Source organism: Protopterus annectens, chromosome 2.part0 (assembly GCF_019279795.1).
Source record: "Protopterus annectens isolate FY-2018-M chromosome 2.part0, PAN1.0, whole genome shotgun sequence".
NCBI lineage: Eukaryota > Metazoa > Chordata > Ceratodontiformes > Protopteridae > Protopterus > Protopterus annectens.
Genome location: NC_056728.1, coordinates 1,487,355,029 through 1,487,375,598, shown reverse-complemented (window position 1 = coordinate 1,487,375,598; position 20,570 = coordinate 1,487,355,029).

Sequence of the window (20,570 nt, the reverse complement as noted above, 5' to 3'; positions counted from 1 at the left end):
CACATATGACTACTACTGGAGTGTGTATTGAACAATACAGACTGTGACACTGCTAGGCTAGCTACTGGGATGTTGTAGATAACAACAAAAATTAAATGGTGTCTTGAGTCCGAATATATGAACAAAATTTATTTTATGAAGCACTTTTCATTTAGAATTATATCCAATCTTCTTCAGATACCTGTACAAGCATTCAGACCATTTAAAAAACATTAGGTTAAAGGCATGTGTTCAAATCCAACGAATCCTAAGCTACTGAACGTACTTAATTCCTCCCAGTAAGTATTGCCTATTCTTTAAAAAAAAATAAGCATACTAAACAAATCATTTACTTATGTATCAAAACCAATTCTTCATACATATATTAAAGCCTTTAAATATCAAAAATATATATATATATATATATATATATATATATATATATATATATATATATATATATATATATAAGAATCTATCATACACACACACCTAAAATATATCCAAACAACATATATAAAAAGTTTATGACTCTACGTGTACACATTACCTAAACAAGCTCTTTAATTTGAGTAAGCATGTTATTGAACATGCTTCATTAATGTCTGGGTAGTTATAGGCATTAAAATAAATTTGCCAGTATAACTCTAATTCCTCTAATTTCAACGAAAGTGCACCACCTCTACCATCTGAGGTTACTTGACTTATTGTTCAAAATTTAAAGTAATGTTCCTTTTCTAGGATGATGTGTTTTGCTAGGGCATTTTCAATGTTTCCCTTACTAATGGCAAAGAGTTTTTCATATACCCGTTCCCGGAATTTCGTAGATAACCATATGTTAATTGTGAATACAACTATGATATGCATGTTTGTCACAGAAATGTGAGAGACCTATATAGGGTATCTGCATAGTGAAATACTATTGCAGATGTGTGTGTTGAACTGCATGTGATATACTAAACTCATACCATTCAACTGTTCACTGTTATGCACACTGACCATATGTATGCCTCATATTTGTAGTCATTTACTCATAGAGTTTTATTATGTCTGGCAAATCATTGGCAACCTGTGAAGACTGACATTACAACATCTCCTTCTTTCCCTTTCTTTTGGCTGTTCCCATTAGGGGTCACCACAGCGGATCATCCATCTCCATTCCCTACTGTCCTCTGCATCTTGCTCTGTCACAACAACCACCTGAATGTCCTCTATCACCACATCCATACACCTTCTCTTAGGCCTTCCTCTTTTTCTTACCTGGCAGCTTCATCCTTACCATCCTTTTCCCAATATACTCAGTATCCCTCCTCAGCACATGTCCAAATAAACATAATCCCACTACTCTCTGGCTTTGTCTCCAAACCGTCCAAAATGGGCAGACCCTCTAACATACATATTCCTAATCCTCTCCACCCTTGTCACACCCATTGCAAATCTTAACATCTTCATCTCTGACACTTCCAGCTCTGCCTCCTCCCTTTTTGTCAATACCACTGTCTCCAACCCATATAATATAGCTGGTCTCACTACCATATTGTAGACTTTCCCTCTCACTCTTAATGTTACTCATCTATCACAAATTACTCCTGACTCTCTTCTCCACCCTCCCCATCCTGCCTGTGATCTCTTCTTCACCTCTCCCCCACACTCATCATTACTCTGAATTGTTGATCTAAAGTATTTAAACTCATCCACCTTTGCAACCTCTACTCCCTACATCCTCACCATTCCTCTACCCCCCATTCACACACATATATTCTGTATTAGTCCTACTGACTATCATTCCTACCCTCTCTAGAATATATCTCTACCTCTCATGGGTCTCGTCAACCTGTTCCCTACTCTCACTATAGATCACAATGTTACCTGCAAACATCACAGTCAATGGACTCCTATCTGATCTTGTCTGTCAACACGTCCATCATCACTGCAAATAAGAAAGGCCTCAGAGCTGAACCCTGATGCAATCCCACCTCCACCTTAAATGCATCTGTCACTCCCACCACAGAACTCAGTGCTGTCACACTACCCTTGTACATATCCTGTAGGACTCTTACAGATTCCTCCACCACTCCTGACTTACTCATTCAATACTACAACTCCTCTCTAGGTACCCTGTCATATGCTTTCTCTATCCACAAAGATACAATGCAACACCTTGCAACCTTCTCTGTACTTCTCCATCAACACTCTAAGAACAAACATCGCATCTGTACTGCTCTTTCCTGGCATGAAACCATACTGCTGATCAGTAATTCTCACCTGTCTTCTTATCCTAGCTTCCACTACTCTTTCCCATAATTTCATGCTGTGACTGATCAGTGTTATCCCTCTGTAGTTACTACAGCTCTGCACATCACCCTTATTCTAATAATCAGTACCCAAACACTTTTTCTCCACCCCTCATGCATCCTCTCACTTTCCAAGATTACATTTAAACAATCTAGTTAAAAAGACTACTGCCATGTCTCCTAAACACCTCCATGCTTCTACAGGTAGGTCGTCTGGACCAACAGCCTTTCCATCCTTAATCCTCTTCATACCAATCCTTACTTCCTCCTTTCTAATCTGTTGTAGTTCCTGGTTCACCATACCCACATCATCCAACCTACTCTCTCTCTCAACAGCCCCACAGAGTACTCTTTCCATCTGCTCACCACACTCTCCTCGCTTGAGAGTACGTTTCCCTCATTATCCTTTGTCACCCTTATCTGCTGCAGATCCTTCCTACTTAGGGTCCTCTGTCTAGCCAATTGGTAAAGGACGTGTTTTCCATCTTTAATGCCCAGCCTTTCATACAACCCTTCATACACCTCATTCTTAGCCTTTGCCACCTCTTTCTTTGCCATGCACCTCATTTCCTTATACTCCTGTCTACTTTCTACATCTCTCTGACAATCCCACTTCTTCTTCAAAGCCAACCTCTTTCTCTGTGTACTCCCTGTACATCCGCATTTCACCACCAGGTCTCCTTGTCCTCCTTCTTCTATCCAGATGTCACACCAAGCACATTTCTAGTTGTCTCCCTCACTAGCTGTGCTGTAGTTACCCAGATATTCAGTGACTATTCACTGCCACCCAATGCATGTCTTAACTCTTCCTTGAACACACCCTCACAATCACCCTTTTTCAGTTTTTACCATTTGATCCTGGGTGCTGCCCTCACACTCCTCCTCCGCTGCTTGATCACCAACGTGATCCAACAGACCAACATTCCATACTGCCTAACTACAGTTTTCCCTGTCACCAATTTACAGTCTCCAATCTCCTTCAAACAGGGCCTCCTGTATAGGAGATAATCCACCTGTGTGCAACTTCCTCCACTGTTGCATGTCACCCTATGCACCTCTGTCTTGTTAAAATATGTATTCACCACAGCAATGTTCATACATTTTTGCAAACTCCACCACCTTTTCACTTTATGCATTCCTTTGATTAAAACCATACCTACCCATTGCTTTCACATCCTCTCTGTTCCCTTCACCAATATGCCCATTGAAATCTACTACAATCACCACTCTCTCACCCTTGGTTACAGTCATCACCACTTCATCCAACTCACTCCAAATTTTTCTGTATTATCCATCACACATGCAGCTAGTGGAGCATATGCACTAACAACAGTCATTTTTACACCATCAATTTCCAGCTTCATTAACATCACTCTATCTGACACTTTTTTCAACTCCAAAAACACCCTTGCCATACTGTTCCTTCAGGATAACCACTACACCATTTATCCTCCCACTCACACCATGATAGAACTATTTGGACCTGACTCTGATACACCTTGCCTTATGCCCCTTCCATCTGGTCTCTTGCACACAGAATATATCATCCTCCTTCTGTCAATCATATCAGCTAGCTCTGTCCCCATACCAGTGATACTGCCAACATTAAAAGTACCTAATTTTGGCCCATCACCCCCCCCCCCCACTTATGTGTGGCATCATCCAGATGTCCTGCTGTTGCCATGACTGACTGTGCAGCAAGAGTATAACTACAGTGTGCCATACTGACATAGAACAGAAATGTATATCAGGTATTACCTGTGCACATCTATGTATGAGTAGGTATACTTGGCTGTCGCATAATAACACACATGGGATGCAAAATGTCAGGTAAATAAGCTGTACATGTACATGTGTGTAATCTCAGTTTCTGTGCATCCAACATAGTTATATTTCTACAGCTACTGGAGGTTGCATTGCCCTGACACAGACAAAGGTACAAGAATAAGCATGATTATCAGGTTGAAATTTCAAAGGTGTCCAACTGTTATGACCTTGTGTCCATGCCTACTACAAACAGCCGTATGACCACTGACATAGCTGTATGGTCTCAGCAATACCTTATCTGTACCACCTGTTTCTATCAAAGTAGAGTAATCCCCTTTGCTGGACAGCAGCAATACACAAATCACATAATTGATTGCTATGTCAGCTGTACAGGTCAGAGTAGGAGCAGGCATCAACTTTGCCGCAAGTCAACCTTTGTCTGAATGAGCATTTAAGGTCATGGGTGGATTACTGTAAGGATAACTATGAGTACCAATTGGACACATCCACCAAGGGCAATCACAAGGGCATCTTCACATATGTCTGCAATCTTAGTGGCAACAACCCAACCCACCCTGTAATGGTGGTCAATCACATGACATACAAACATACCATAGCTATAGCCAACCTACTGCAGACAGGTTTAGGGCAAACATCACCCCCCTGGCTCACCATCAGTGTAGGTGAATATGCACAGCACCCACTCCCCTCGCCTCATCATCAGGGAGCAGGTGCATACTGCCAAATCAAAGTCAACAAAAGTAAGTCTCCATGGGACCTAATAACATTCCTGTCTGAATCTTACATGAACTCAGGCATATGCTTCCAGCTCCATTACACACTTTTGCAAGCAAAGCCTGAGCACCATTGACATCCCATCTGCAAGGAAGACAGCCATCATCATCCCTCTACACAAACGTGAATGATAAATGCTGGTTTATGCAATGTGCTGACCTTTAGTGGGGGGGAACATGACACATTAGGACCAAGAGTGTAATGCAGGTTCATACTGTGCTGATAGATGACAGGGGTATGATGTGGTTATAAGTGGAGGCTAATGATAGGCAATGTTGATGTGCAGGTTCTGTAAATAACTCTGGACAATGTCTGAGGTCCTGTGATGTGTTTCCCTGTCTATATCTTCCAGGTGACATGCAGCGTCAGTCAGCATACACTGCACAGGAGACTGCAGCTATTATGGAAGCAATAATACAGCACCATGCGGTGCTGTTCGGCCAGAGCCCACAAAATCCATCGGACAGGACTGCCCTGTGGGATGACCTTGTCCACAGAGTGAACACCTTGGACCACCATGGCCACACATACAATCAGGTCAGGCATAGGGCAACTGACCTGATATGTCATGCCTGGCAAAGGGCTGCAGCTGTGGCCAGGACTGTACTGCTATGGGTGGGGATCCAGCCACACAGGCTCCACTTACAGCGGTGGAGGAGCTCTTTTCCAACCTTGGGGCAGCCCCACACAACACCCAACACATGAAACACCAGTTGTGGAGGTGGCTGACACCCAGGCAACAGGCGAGGAGCATCCAGGTAAGGCCACAGTACACATCAGTTTATTCATGTAGCAGTCATACTGTCTTCAATAGACTATCTAGATGCATATGTCAGTTCAAACTGCCTTTGTGGGTGGAGTTAAGTAATGCACACAAATGCACGTCTATGGTGATGGACAGCAAATTGTATACTATCATAGCTTGTACTGTACCTGTGCAGGCACATAGCATTCATCTTGTACCAATGCCAAATGTGAGTCTGCTGACAATACCTCTCACCCACAACTACATAGGTAGCTCTGGTCTGCATGTGGAACAGCAGCCTGAAGCTGGTGAGTATGGTATTTTCCTGTTGTGGCTCACCAGTACCCCAGGCATGTTAAGGTCACGCATGTGACCATGCACACAACTGTTACTCTCAGCTATTTTGCAATATCTGCATGCCCACTTCTGGTGGGGTTAACTGCATTGCATCACAGTGGTCATCACAGGGGTCTATTTGCAGGAGATATCACATATCAGTAGCATACCTCACAACCTGTCATTGCAAGAAATCTGGACAAAGACTGACAAAATGGGGGGACGAAGGCCCAAAACTAGAGACATATTTTATAAATTAGTGTTATGCAGTGCATATAAATGGTGTACACACAACTGTTAGATTGCCAGATATTTGTAAAATACAAAAATCAGAGTACAATAACACATTTCTGAATCCTTCCAACCTGTTATGTGACTTATAACCTGTACAATTCAATTGTAAAACAAACAAATCTGTTAAGGGAACAATTATGACACAGAAAAAACTTACAAGAAGCTAGATGTATATGTGCACAGGCTGACGCTAATACTGTGTTGAAGCAGTTTTTAATATTATTACAGCATTACTTCTTCTTAGGTATACACCTGCCATCAAGTGCAGAGATGCTTTGGGTAACAGCAAGTAATGGTCAGCTGTCCTACCAGGATTATCCTAACTTTACTCAGTTGCCTGCTACAGCAACAGCTATAGTTTGCATACAGCTTACAAAGCAGTAAAGGGATCTCATTTGTGAAAGGTATCAGCCCAGAAAAGGGTGCAGACACATTTCCACAACATTGCATATACCATGGAATAAGGTGAAGAAAGTCATCAAATGGTGTTGGAAATATGAGGTAACAGTGACATTGCAAAGAACTGGACATACCTCAAAAATGTGTTTAAAAGACAAGACCCAAACTGGTCAGGGAGGCTGCCAGGAGACCTACAGAAACACTACAGGAGTTGCAGGAATCACTGGCAAGTACCGGTTGTGTACTACATGTGACAACAATATCCTATATTCTGCACACATCTGGACTATGGGGTAGGTTTGGAAGATTTAAGACTTCTCATACACAGAACAACATCCAGGTCTTGCGAATTTCTCAGGAAAAATACATCAGGTCCACCAATAGCATGTGGGGAAATGTGTTATGGTGTAATGAGACCAAGGTTGCACTTTCTGGCCACAATGCCAAAAGGTTTGTTTGGCACAAGAACAATATTGTACATCATGAGAAGAACACCATCCCCATGATGAAGCATGGTGATGTCGGTACCCTGCTTTGGGGTTGTTGTTCCTAAGCTGGAAGTAGGCCTGTAACCAAGGTGGAGTGGATTTAGGAATAGTTCAACATACCAGTCCCTTTTGGTACAAAATCATCATGTGTCTGCTAGAAAGCTGTGGATGGAGAGGACTTACACCTTTACACACAACACTGACCCACACCATACATCAAAATCCATAAAAGAATGTCTTCACCAGAAGGCAATCAACATTTTGGAATGGCCCAGCCACAGTCCACACATACATCCAATAGAGAAGCTGTGGTATGCCCTGAAGAGGCCTGTGTAGAAGTTATGCCCTCACAATCTGACAGAGTCAGAGAGCTTCTGCAAGGGAGAGTGTACAAATATTGTAAAGTCGAGATGTGCCATGCTGATACACACCTTCCCAAGAGGACTGAGTGCTATTATGAAATTAAAAGGTGCTTCAACTAAGTATTAGTTTAAGGGTGTGCACAGTCATGCAACCAGCCTATTGTACGTATTTCAACTTCTACATGTTACCCCTAACCAATGTGTTTGTTCTTCAACTGAATTGCACAGGTTCTAGGTCATATTAAAGGTGGGAAATGTTATCACATAATTTCTGTGGTTTCATGTTATATATTAGACAAACCTGTCATGTTAACAGGGGTGTCTACACTTATAATATCCACTGACAGCTTAGAAGGTTGTTAGTGTAACCGGTTCTGTTCTAACATACATGTGATGCAGGTTTTGAAGCGTGAGACTCAAAATATGTCATTAAATAGGGACACCAGTCCTCATATCATCCAAGTAATGTCTCAGACAAATACAGGATTTATAATGAACAGATCAGAAATATGGCCCACACATGTAGACATTCAGTGACACTCTGCACAATTGAGAGGTATGTTCTGTAGGAGTTGCCACTGTGTTATACAGATGAACAGCAGTTATGTGTACATGGCTGCAGTGTGTGGTAATTGAAGTCCCATCACCTATTATCACTACTCACATATCACAGAGGTGTATATAAGTTGTAACAGGAAGTGGAAAGGGCTGCACTGCATGATGTTGAGGGCCTGTCCAGGGTGTGTATGTAGTGGTCTGACTGTGTTGGGAATGTCACCATCTGGCTATTGTGAGGTCTGTGTAATGCCTGTCTGCCACCTCACATGTATGTGTGTGTGTGTGTGTGTGTGTGTGTGTGTGTGTGTGTGTGTGTGTGTGTGTGTGTGTGTGTGTGTGTGTGTGTGTGTGTGTGTAGTGCAGTATTAATTTACATATGCTGTCCTTCCCCCACAGGTAGTCATGGTGGTTGCGGTCCCTCCCACTCAGTATCTGATGTTTGTGTCTCTGCTGACTCTGGCAATGATGATGGTCATATTCAGGCACATGTGGTGTTGTCAGGGGCTGAATCTGTGCCATCAGTTGGCATCCAACAGTAAGCTAGTGTGATGACTATGGCATGTGTGAGTGTAAACAATTTCCATAGCCAGAGTGCAGGTGAGGTCCCACACTATCCACTGTCACATGTGCCACAGCAGGTGTCACCAGATGCATGTTTGGCGGTTATGAATGCACAGGCATGTAGTGAACATAACACCAGACAAATACTCAGGGTGGTGGATGCAACTCTTTCTGATTTACATGGTGACATCCGTGACCCTGTTGATGCCACATGCCACATGCCAAAATACTGAGGTCATGAATAGATGGTGGGGTGAGACCTTGGCAATACTTTTCAGTGGCATGTCTGAGCTGGCGTGTATGGTGAGAGATGGGTGTCAGCCGCATGGATGTAGGTCAACACCAACATCAGTGAAGAATCTGTGGTTCCATGCACTTTCACACTACTGTAGTGGCAGTGGCACCAGCACTACTGAAGGGGGGTTGCTGTCCACATCACAACAAAGCAGGCCATGGGCACGTGGTCATGGCCATTCCCATCAGGGACACAGATCCAGCAGACAGCAGTCACTATTAGGAAGCAGTACTGCATTTGGCCTTGGTGCCAGTGAGACCCCTGGCAGGACCAGATTACATGTCCATGGCTGGAGATGGTGAACTGGACACTCTACCATATATGGTCCACAGTTGTCCAACATACCTCTGCATAGGGCAGCCACATAGTGTGACTCTGTGCATACATACACACACACATCTGTAGCACAGGCAGGTCACCTCTAGACACACACAGAACCTCTGAACAGCCCATCTATAGGATGCCCTTCCAAACACACACACATGGATTTCAACCATATACCCTAGCCTAGGCCTCTGGCAAACCCACACCACACCTTGTGCATATGACGATACCTGTGCCACATCCCTGTCATCCACACCATCAGTGCAGGGACAGGCTAATATAGGTCTGATACACAGGGTAAATATAGTACAGTGTAGCTATGTAATACTGTTTAAGATGCTGTCTGATTTCATTTGTTATGGGTACACATAAAGGTGTATGTACCTTATTAGCCATGATGCATTATTGAGATGCTGCATTCTGTTTGTGTTCCAGGTGTCTGTGTGTCTGCAGGCAATGACCCTGCAGACATTACGAACATGGAGTTTGACAGAGTGGAAATACATCAACCATTTCATATCCAAGGAACAGCTTTATATGTATGTTTACCAGGTGTGCATGCATGCAATAGTGTGTGATGGACACTGTTGTCAGACAGTGTGACCTGGCATACATACCCCTTGTCACAGACAGGTAGCCTTCATACATGTCACTTCAGTATTGTGTAGTACCACAGGCTCATACATTTGGAACAGGTTATTGGAGTACTGTCAGTAGGTCCCTCACAAGCTTAGCAATTAAATTCACCACAACAGATTCATGTGTCAGCACATGTTGCCCCTGCCATTTCTTTCCCACACACTCAACCCTGATGCATTTGTTGAGGGCATGCATGGTACTGTCTATGCAAGGTTTGTGGTATGTATTCCTGATTTCACAGGGTGGAACAGGGAGAGAAAATGGTATATTCTTTGCATACACACAGTCAAGACTGACACAGGGGATGTGCATACACTAACACACAGGTGGCAATGGGCAGATTTGTAAACCTACATATCCACTTTAATGAACTATAGTGCTACATACACATGACATGCCCCACAGAGATTATATACATGGGACATAACCCACTACCTCTTACAGCATGTAATATTGCGAATGCCTTCATGGATGGTGAGGTAACCCATCAGAAATAGCAACTGGATTTATCTATTGCTCCTACAAGCCAGGACAAGTGATAGGGTAAGATATTGTATCAGCTTGATGTTTAAGTCAGGTATGATATCTGATGCTGGTGTGTGTGTCAGTACACACACTGTGAACTATCTGGCAACACTATCACATACATGGCTATTGTTAGGGGACACAGACCACATATGGGTTGCAAACATCCAGATATTCTGTAGACATATGTACAGATGACTGGAATTGCTTGTGCAATTGTTTAACATGTTGCATGTGAGGCAGATGCCATTAACACGCTATATAAAGTAATGCCATCAGGAGCTGGTAAACAGGCATGGATGTTACACACATCAAAATGATATAACCCACACAAGATATGATTGTCACCCAAACACACCCAGTTACTAGTATTGAGATTAGAAGCCCTAATTATCTAGTTATTCCTATTACAGTAGTATGCAGTTATCAGATGCACCACAGAGCTTATTCAAATTCATCTTGTCCCAAGGTACTTCTAAGTTGAATGACATCAGCAGCCCTTGTAAAGTAGGGTGATGGGAAGTGTACAGGGTGGTACACAACTCAAAATGGTATAACCTATACTGGATATGATTCTCAACTCAAACACACACACGCACACACACACACACACACACACACACACACACACACACACACACACACACACACACACACACACACACACACACAGTTGCCATTATTGAGATTAAAACCCCTATCTATCTAGTTATTTCTACTATAGTGTTACGCAGTTATCAGGCATGCTGCAGAGTTTATATGAATTCACCTTCTCCCAAGGTACTTCTAAGGTGAATGACATCAGCAGGCTTTGTAAAGTAGGGTGATGGGAAGTGTACAGGGTGATTCACAACTTAAAATGGTAAAACCCACACATGATATGATTCTTACACCCACAGACACTTACTTACCATATTGAGATCAAAACCCTCATGTATCTAGTGATTTGTATTATAGAGTTACACAGTTATTGCATGTGCTACAGTGCTTACTGGGCTGACAACTGGCCAAAGGTTTGATAAGGGAAATGACATCAGCAGGATTGATGAAGTAGGGTATTGGGTGGGAACCTTATCAAAATACATATTCTTAGAAACACACACAGTTACCTGCTCACACACATTTGTCAGATCTGAGATTAGAACCCCTGATTATTTAGTGATCTGTATTATACTGTTACACAGTTATCACACATGTTACAGAGCTTACTGGGCTGACAAATAGTCAAAGGTGCTGATAAGGGGAATGACATCAGCAGGACTGATAAAGTAGGGTACTGGTAAGTGTTGTGGGTGGGAGTGGCCTAAAACTGTTTCACCTACAAACAAACACACACTCCCTCACTCTTGCACACACAACTGTCACACACACACACACACACACACACACACACACACACACACACACACACACACACACACACACACACACACACACACACACACACACACACACACACACAGTTGCCAGTATCGAGATTAGAACCCTTACCTATCTAGTTATTTGTACTATAGTGTTACACAGTTATCGCACGTGCTATGGAGCTTAGAGAGGTGATAGGTGCCCAATGGTACTTCTAAGGTGAATGACAGCAGCAGATCTTGTGAAGTAGGGCAATGTGAAGTGAACTGAGTGTGAACAGTCTCCTAATACTTAGACCTATAGACACATACAGGCAGGTGATGTGATATTATAAACCCAACCTCAATACTATTACACAATGGGGCTCACCTTTTATGCTGTCATGTGCAACTGTTTACAACTGGTATGCCACTGTCCACAGCAGGACATCACTGTATGCCATTCAGGGTATGTGTGTATGTGACTCACTCTTTCTGTGTCCTTCTGTGTGTGTCTCTCTCTCTTTCTCTCTATCACTGCCTGTCCCTCACATCTATGTGTGTGTATGCTTGACATATGGTGTTATCTGTTGCCCACATATATATATATATGTCTGTGTATCTCAAGCAACAGATGCAGATATCTCGCATATGGGCCACATGTAGCCAGCTGAGGGTAATCCTGTCTGATGTGTGTGTGGGGGGACAATTAAGGTGTACATAGCTGTCTGTATGCACAGGCATATATATATACACAGTATATTCATATATTCGGATGTGGGTTCCAACATGTCCTGTGATTCTCTAAGTGTAGGAGCATGCCCAGTGGGACCTTCTATAGTTAGAGTGAGGCTTCATTTCAGAGATAGATGTACTCCACTCCAGGGTTTTGTGTGCTACAGCAATACCTCTCAGGAGTACACAGGACTTTCCTCAGGGTACTGTTTTTTTTAGAAAACATTTTCTGACATATCTGTAGTCTGACACTGCACTGTATTGTGTCATTACCTAGCAAAAGACATCCTCAGATCATCACAGTGCTTTACCCAAGGCATATGGGTTGCATGATGCATAGACCAATATTATGAGGGCAGGTATGTACATTCTTGCCCAACAAGGCCATTTGTGAGGTGTGGCTACAGCCAGTTGAGTAATGACATGCTGTGTAAACAGTCCTGCAACCTGGTGATATACTGGCTGGGATCTCCTGCTTGTTTGATATCTTTCAAGCATGAGATGTCATATCCTTGTGTGGGCATACCTCTCATCTGTACATTTTTTGGCAGGTTATCCAGGTGTTTGGCTAGAGGTTTCATCCTGTCTGCACAAACTTGTGTTTTTATGGCAAGTTGTTACATATAATTGTTGCAAAATAATGACAGACGTTACTATTTCAGACTACATAACCTTCAGACAATGCCTGCTACTGCAAACCCCTCACCCTACCAACTTTCTCAGTATGTAAGGACGATATTTATAACACATGCCTATTATTGTATCTTTTTTTTCTGCCCTTGTCTAGACATCTTACTGTCAGATGTTGGGAGTTATGGGTGTGGGCACAGCGTGTATTTTACTGTGTAGGCATGTCCATTGTATGTAAAAGCAAACATAAGTAAAAAGGATTATTGAGAATAACAACTGGTAACAGTACCAAAAAACACTTATATTCAGAAAAGCCTTGGCACCTCAGCTACACATCCTTCAAGATGTCCATTATATGTGTAGTATATTCCACATAGTACTGTGACTTCCGGGTATGTCAGTGGCAGAACAGTGGGTGTCACTGACATGCATAACAGTTGGCACTGCAGTTATCTGCACATGACCCTGTCAAAAACAGCACTGTACTTAGGGCACTACAAGAAGACTGCCAAGAGAATGTGCTAGCCCGATCCTGAGAGTATTAACCACACATACACATAGTTCATTAACCCCTGCTTATTGTGGACAGGCAACATGTTTTCATGTGTATCGGTACAGCCCTGTCAATGTGTGCTATGCTGCTATTTCCATGCAATTATGCATGTTACTACATTTCTCTGGGTATATGGGGGCACACCTGTCAATTGTACACATTTGCACAAACTGTCCTGATATTTGCTTTAGATTTTGGTTCCATTTACCATACTGTTGTGCCCTGTCTTGGGGACTAGAGGCATATGAGTAAAGAGCACAGTTTGAGTTTCAGACTTCTTACTCTTCATAGCCTTACTGCAACTGTGAGTCCTGTTGTGCTATCACCGTGTGTCTGTAGGGGGGTAGTTCAACATTGCTGCCATTTGTGTGCCTTTGCCAGACATTTCTCTCTGGTTTTCTACAGATGACTTGCTGTCTGGGTGTGAGTGGTGGCTATTGGACCCCCACACTGACATCCATGCCTGTGACCTATGACCCCTCCCAGTTAGTTGTCCACACACATATATGGCAGTGGGATTTGCCACCTTGGGTACTACTGCATAGTGTTTGGAGGCCAGTTTTGGCCAGACATTTCCTGGTGTCCCACATAGCTGTCAGTTGTGTGCTGCTATCCCAGTAGGCCACCCCATTTTCTTGCATGCATGCACCATTACCATAGATATGCTAGCAAAACACACTAATCCATTCATTTATTGTTAAGAAGACAGACTCATCTTGTGCCTGTGGCAGTTGTGAGGACGGTGCTCGAGGGCCACCTATGTTGGATGCACACATTATACTGTCTATACATGGTAACATACAAGTAATGTGATGTGTGTCATCCATTTTACTGTGAGTAAGACAGTGCTGTTAGCCCCTGGGGTCCCTACAGTGTCAGTGTGTGTGCTATGCATTGCCTCTTTGCCAAGGCCTGAGCATACTGGGCATGCTTCCATCTGCATACAGGGGCAGGTTCAGGGACCTCCTCCTCTGCATCCCTCTGTGACTGTAGGGACCTTGGCAATGGTGGTGGGGTGTGTGGCTCTTCCCCGTACTGTTCCTGCCACAGCTGTTTCCTTAAGATCATATTGTATAGCATGTCACATACTATGAACATATGTGCACATGAGGCTGGAAAGTAATGCAAGGCTCCACCAGATATATCAAGGCAATGGAACCATGACTTAAGTATCCCAAACACATACTCTCTAATGATTCTGGTTTGTGCGTGTGTCTTTGGAAAGTACCTGTAGCTAGTATTCTTAAGGCTACACATACCTTGGTATTCACTTGGATGGGTTCCCCTCTGTTGGGTCTAGGTCTGAGTTGAGACCGGCACAGCTCAGTAACTTGCTGAAGTATATCTCTGTCCACCCTGTAGCACTGTATTTGCCCCTGGTAAGTTACCCTGGGTCTGAACACTCTTCTCCTCCTCCTTGGTCTGTGGTGGTTGCCAGCATTATCCTCCTCTCCACCCTCAGCCTCTAGCACATACTGATGGATCAAATCAATGGCAACCACTAACATTTTTACAGTTAAAATTCCCCCACATGTGTACACCAGTGGTGCAGAGTTTGTGGGAAAAAACAGACTGTAAAGTGTTTCCATAGTTTATACTGTTGTGAAGCAGATGCTGTCTGTATGATTGGTTGACTATGATGCATTCCATCTGCTAGCTAGATAATTTGTTCTTGATTGCTTTTATTCTGCTATTTTCCTTTTTTCTTTTTTTTTTTCCATTTTTTCCCTTCCCATTTTTCCCCTTTTGTGCCCAGAGGAGCACCATGAAACCCAGTGCCCAAATTTAAACAGTCCTGCTATTTCCGGGGTTTTTTTTTTTTTGTTTGTTTTAGACCGGGTGCATGACATGCAAATCTGTTTAGCTAATGTAAACATGAATAAATGGCCCTCCCTAGTTGTGAACATGCTCTTCAATTTATGGAATAAGTCAATACAGCCTCAGACACACCCTCTTGCTTAGCTGTGCTTAGCTAAGCTTATCTGTGCACCATAGGGCTCAATGTGCTTACACTGTGCATGACACACACCCTTTTCCTGTTTTTTGCTCCTCCTACTTACACAATCGTGCTATAGCACCAACACGGTTAGGTGCAGTTTAGCACTTAGAAGGTTTTTATGATTCAGTAAATTTCCCCTCATTTGCATACCCCAATGCCTTAGTCCATAGTTACTGCACTACCCCTTGACAACCACTGTTCCCTGGTATTGTTTTGATTCTGCATGCCATAGACTATAATGGCAAAATGCAGATTTCCCTTAAAATTGAGTTTTCACATTTTTTTTATTTTTGGCACGATCCTGTTTGCGAGCCGCTGCCCAGTGCTTAAACGGCTGAGATCTGCCCAAAAAATCTTTGATTTTTATGAAAATGAAACACTTTTCTGTTCCAATGGCCATATATGTAGCCAGTGGCATGCCTAAAGAGTATAATACATGCATTTTTGGAGTTGTCATGCCTCTGTTTTCATTTTTGCACAAATGTATTTGGCTAGTAGCCAAATACATTTCTGCAACTAACACTATTCTTGCACGGATACCTGCCTGCTTGCTGAATCTCTAATTCACCTCATTTGCATGGTTTTTAATAGCAAATGATGTAATTAGCATTAGGTAGTGGTGTCCATGCAGTAATAGTGTAGGCACACTCATGCACGTCAAAACAGTAGTTTACTGGATTGCTCGGTGGCCATATACTGTGCAGGAGTGGCTACACTGTTCCTGCAGGGAGAAATTACTTTACTGCATCCCAGGGATTAGTTAAGAAAGGTAAATGATTTATTTCTTAAATAATGTTATTTTATAACAGATATAACCAAAAACTGGGTGTAGATTTATCAGGATTTATGCATGGTTGGCATTGTTTAATCACTTGGGCTTCACCCTTGTGATAAATCCACACCAACTGTAGGAAAATCCTGATATGCCTACACCCAGTCACAGATTATAGCTTAAATAAATGTGTACTATGTGGGCTGGCAGTCTGCAACCCAAAAGTGTCTGTATAAGAGAAAAGGAAAGAAGTCTGCTAATTATCACAATTCAAATGAAACAAGAAAAATATAACAGTCTCATTAACAAAACAAATGCAAATTAAAAAGATGATCATAAAAATTCTAGTTAACAGTTGTCTACCCTCCAATCCAAAGCAAACTCTGCTGTTTCTGTATGACTATAGTCTGACTCACACCAGGGCACCTGTGCTGAAATACTTACAATCTGTGTGTGTGTTTAGATACCTGTACATCTGACATCTTATGTATATGCATATAGAGATATAACAAAGACACTTGCTTATTACAAACCTGGAAGGTCTTGTGGCACTCTGTATTTGCCATCTACCACATCTGCACCAATGCCAAGGATTCTGATGGCATCCTCAGATGAGCTATCTTGATCTCTGATAGTAGACAAGAACTCCTCAATTTCAGTTAGTGGTCATTTGGTAGTAGGAACACCACAGACACCTGTTCCCTGGCAATTACAGTGGCCTTACAGTGGGCATAGGCTATCATGACAGTTGCCAAGTGCCTTATTTGGGAATAAGATCTCCCATGACATCCAACTGCATTAAGGTCAATGGCCGCCTATTGCCATTTACTGTCTTGGGCATATTAGTCACATCTACCTCTCCCTAATGGAAAAGCTCTATGGCAATATAAGGACTGAATAACGCCTCATTTTCTGCATTACTATATGGTAGCTTATTTGGTATGGATTTCTTCTTGGGTGCCATAATCCTGCATAAGAAGAAACAGAAACCAGAAATAACATAATTACATATATATATTGAACAGACAGGATGATGCTGAGTTCAATTCTGTGTGATGTATGCAACTAACATGAACCCCAACCATTTCTACATGTTAAGTGCTCACTTATGACTACATACACGCCCATGTATCTTGATTCATTCAGCTACCACTATATGTCAGATTTCCAGAGTGGAATGTTAGTTCTCCTGTGACAATGTCATTAATTCATGAAGTTATAATTTTTGCATTCTTCATCCCATGCATTTGATTTCCAGCTGTGGTGGTGCAGCAGTAGCGTTGTTGCCTCACAGCAAGAAGCTCTTCCATTCAATTCTCGGCTTGGGTTGGGAGTGCCTTCTGTGTGGAGTCTGCATGTCCTCACCGTGGTCTAGTGAGCGTTCATTGAAGGTTGAGCATCGGGCTGACAACTAGACACCATAAAAAACAACTGCCAATCATTAGCGGACGGACATTTCGCTGTGGCAACCCCTAACCAGGAAAAGCCGAAAGACAAACAACAAAAACAATAATAGTTTAACATTGGGTAAGCTGCAACATGATAATATGTCAGAATTCAGCACCTTTCACCTTCCAAAGTGCAGACCTAAAACACCATGTCATTAAGCACTCCACTGTTGAATATTGGAGCCTGTGATAATGGGTGGAGCATCACGCATGGCACAGCTCATTGCCATGTTTCACACCTTTATTGTTATGTTCTGCAAAAATGTGACAAGGAATCCATCTGCTTTAAACTGTGCAAATGCATTTGGCAAGGCTCTGTATCTTTGTGCAATACCAGTAACATGAGAGCTGAAATATGTTCAAATTTATATATATTTTTTTAGCTTGACTTTTGCAGGCATCCTTAAGTCATATGGGACCACAGGCTCCTGTTCCAGGGACCACAATGTACAGTATGACATACATAGGACATGCAGGGTAGACATACATGTCTCAAAGGTTGTCACGTATCTGTAATTAGGACTCCAATTGTATGTCATGCAGTGCACATCCATTAAACTGTTTGAGCACAGGCTGGCAGACTTGATGTTAACATGTTATCAGTCATGGATTACTGCTGATTCTATGCTGGATATGAGTGGTCCTTTTTTTAATAATCATGAACATGCATTATATATATGCCATGGCATATCATATTGTGACATATCTGCTATGGTTCTAAAAACCATCAGGAGACTACCCTTGTCACAACCTGTTAGCCTCCAAATCTAAGCAAAATATTATACTGTATTACTGATTTGACCTTTGTCTGCAGTGCTGACATATAATCCAGATCTCAGAATCCGATTGGTTGACATTGGATCTGTTTACATAAATTAGCAATAAACAATCCTGAAAAAGGTTAGATATATTAATGAGACACATGTCGCTGACTGACTACGCAAGCCTTACAAAAGCATCTACTGGAAAGTAGAGGAATTACTATGCAACAATTGTCTAACTGGCTATCTGCAATATAACTGACAGTTACATTAATCAGGAAAACACCACAAATAGACATAGAAAATACATTATTAAATATACGTAGTCACCCTGTGCACCAGACACATATCTTTAGTATCCCGGAAACCAAAGGATAGACATCAGGGATGTAGCAGTCATCACTAGAAGAGGGTGGTTTGTAGGTGCATAATTATTATGCTAGCAATTGTCTAACTGGTGATCTACAATATAACTGACAGATACAATTATCAGTAAAACAGCACAAATAGACACAATAAATACATATTACATGTAGGTAGTCACCCTGTGCATCAGACACATGTCTTTAGTATCCCTAAAGCCAAAAAGTAGACAACAAGGATGTGCCACAGTCATAATTTGCACTGGGTGGTATTATGGGGGTACAGGAGGCCTAGACTGACACAAAAGGTTAGTGAGTGTGCGTCTAAGTCAGTATGGGCAGCAGCCAACAAGGAACATGTAACTGTAGCGTGCGTGTCAGTAGATACACTCAATGTAACATTGGTGTGTGGGTGTCTGCATGAACACAGCCAAGCTCAATGCCAGCCCTACATGTCTGTATGTCAGAGAGCTGTGATCTGTGCATGGTAGAGCTGACAGTTCATCATCTTTGTCCCAGACCTCGAGAACTGGCTCTGCTATGAGTTGCAATGGTACCTCCATGCCCAAGATCAGATGGTGTGCTACTATCTGAGGGTGACTGATGTCTGCTGGCCGTCCTCCCTTCATGGGAATGGCCAAAATCACAGATCCATGGCATGCTACATCTTAGTGTGGACAGCAAACTGTCTAATGGAGCAGCAGGTGTACTGCCACTATGGGAGGTTGGGGCATAACCCTGTTGGCTCTCAGCAGATGTAGTTGCAGACCTGTGCCCATGAGGGTGACGTTCCACTCCCAGCAGACATTCCAGCACACACAATGTGCATACCATGACAGATGCTCTGCACTTCATCATGGCCACATCCCATTCATACATGCCATTGAACTGATCCAGTGCATCGCAAACCTAGTGGAGACAGTCAAGGATGTCAGGCTGTACCACATCTAAAACCCTGAACATTCTCCTGAAGTGATGTTCTGAGCATACATGTGCCTCCATTATGGCCCTAAACATACATCTAATTCACATGTAGACACACTTGCACTAAGTGGTGAAAGGACAGCAGGCCTCTGAGTAGCCCCCTGTCAATCTGCCTGTGTGGCAACTTGCCAACAGTTTGGATACAGACTGTGTCAACAGACAATGAAGCCATGGTAGCCACACTTCCCTGGTCTATGTCCTTGACATCCAACTGTCCAACATGTGTGGCCTCAGTGGATTTGGTATGCATAGGCATACTGGCTATATCTTGGGGTCCTAAATTTGGGTGCTGTATGTCAACTTCTGTGTCAGATTCCACCTCTGCAATGACTAACTGTACCTCAATTTGGCCACAATCATCATCATCAGACTCTGATGAGACACTGACATCAGGTGATGCAGTGGACACAGAACTACTGTGATGTTCACCTGTTATAAAAAAAAAGACAGGACAACATTAATACCTGCACTACTATGCTGCACTTTACAATGCTGTCACTATTACAGGCATTTAAACCTGTCAACCACTTATAGTAATAAGTGTGGACAAAACCATAAATAGCGGTTGTACAAAAGCTAAAGAATATGGACAGATGTTACATAATATGTTCCTACAAACATCTAC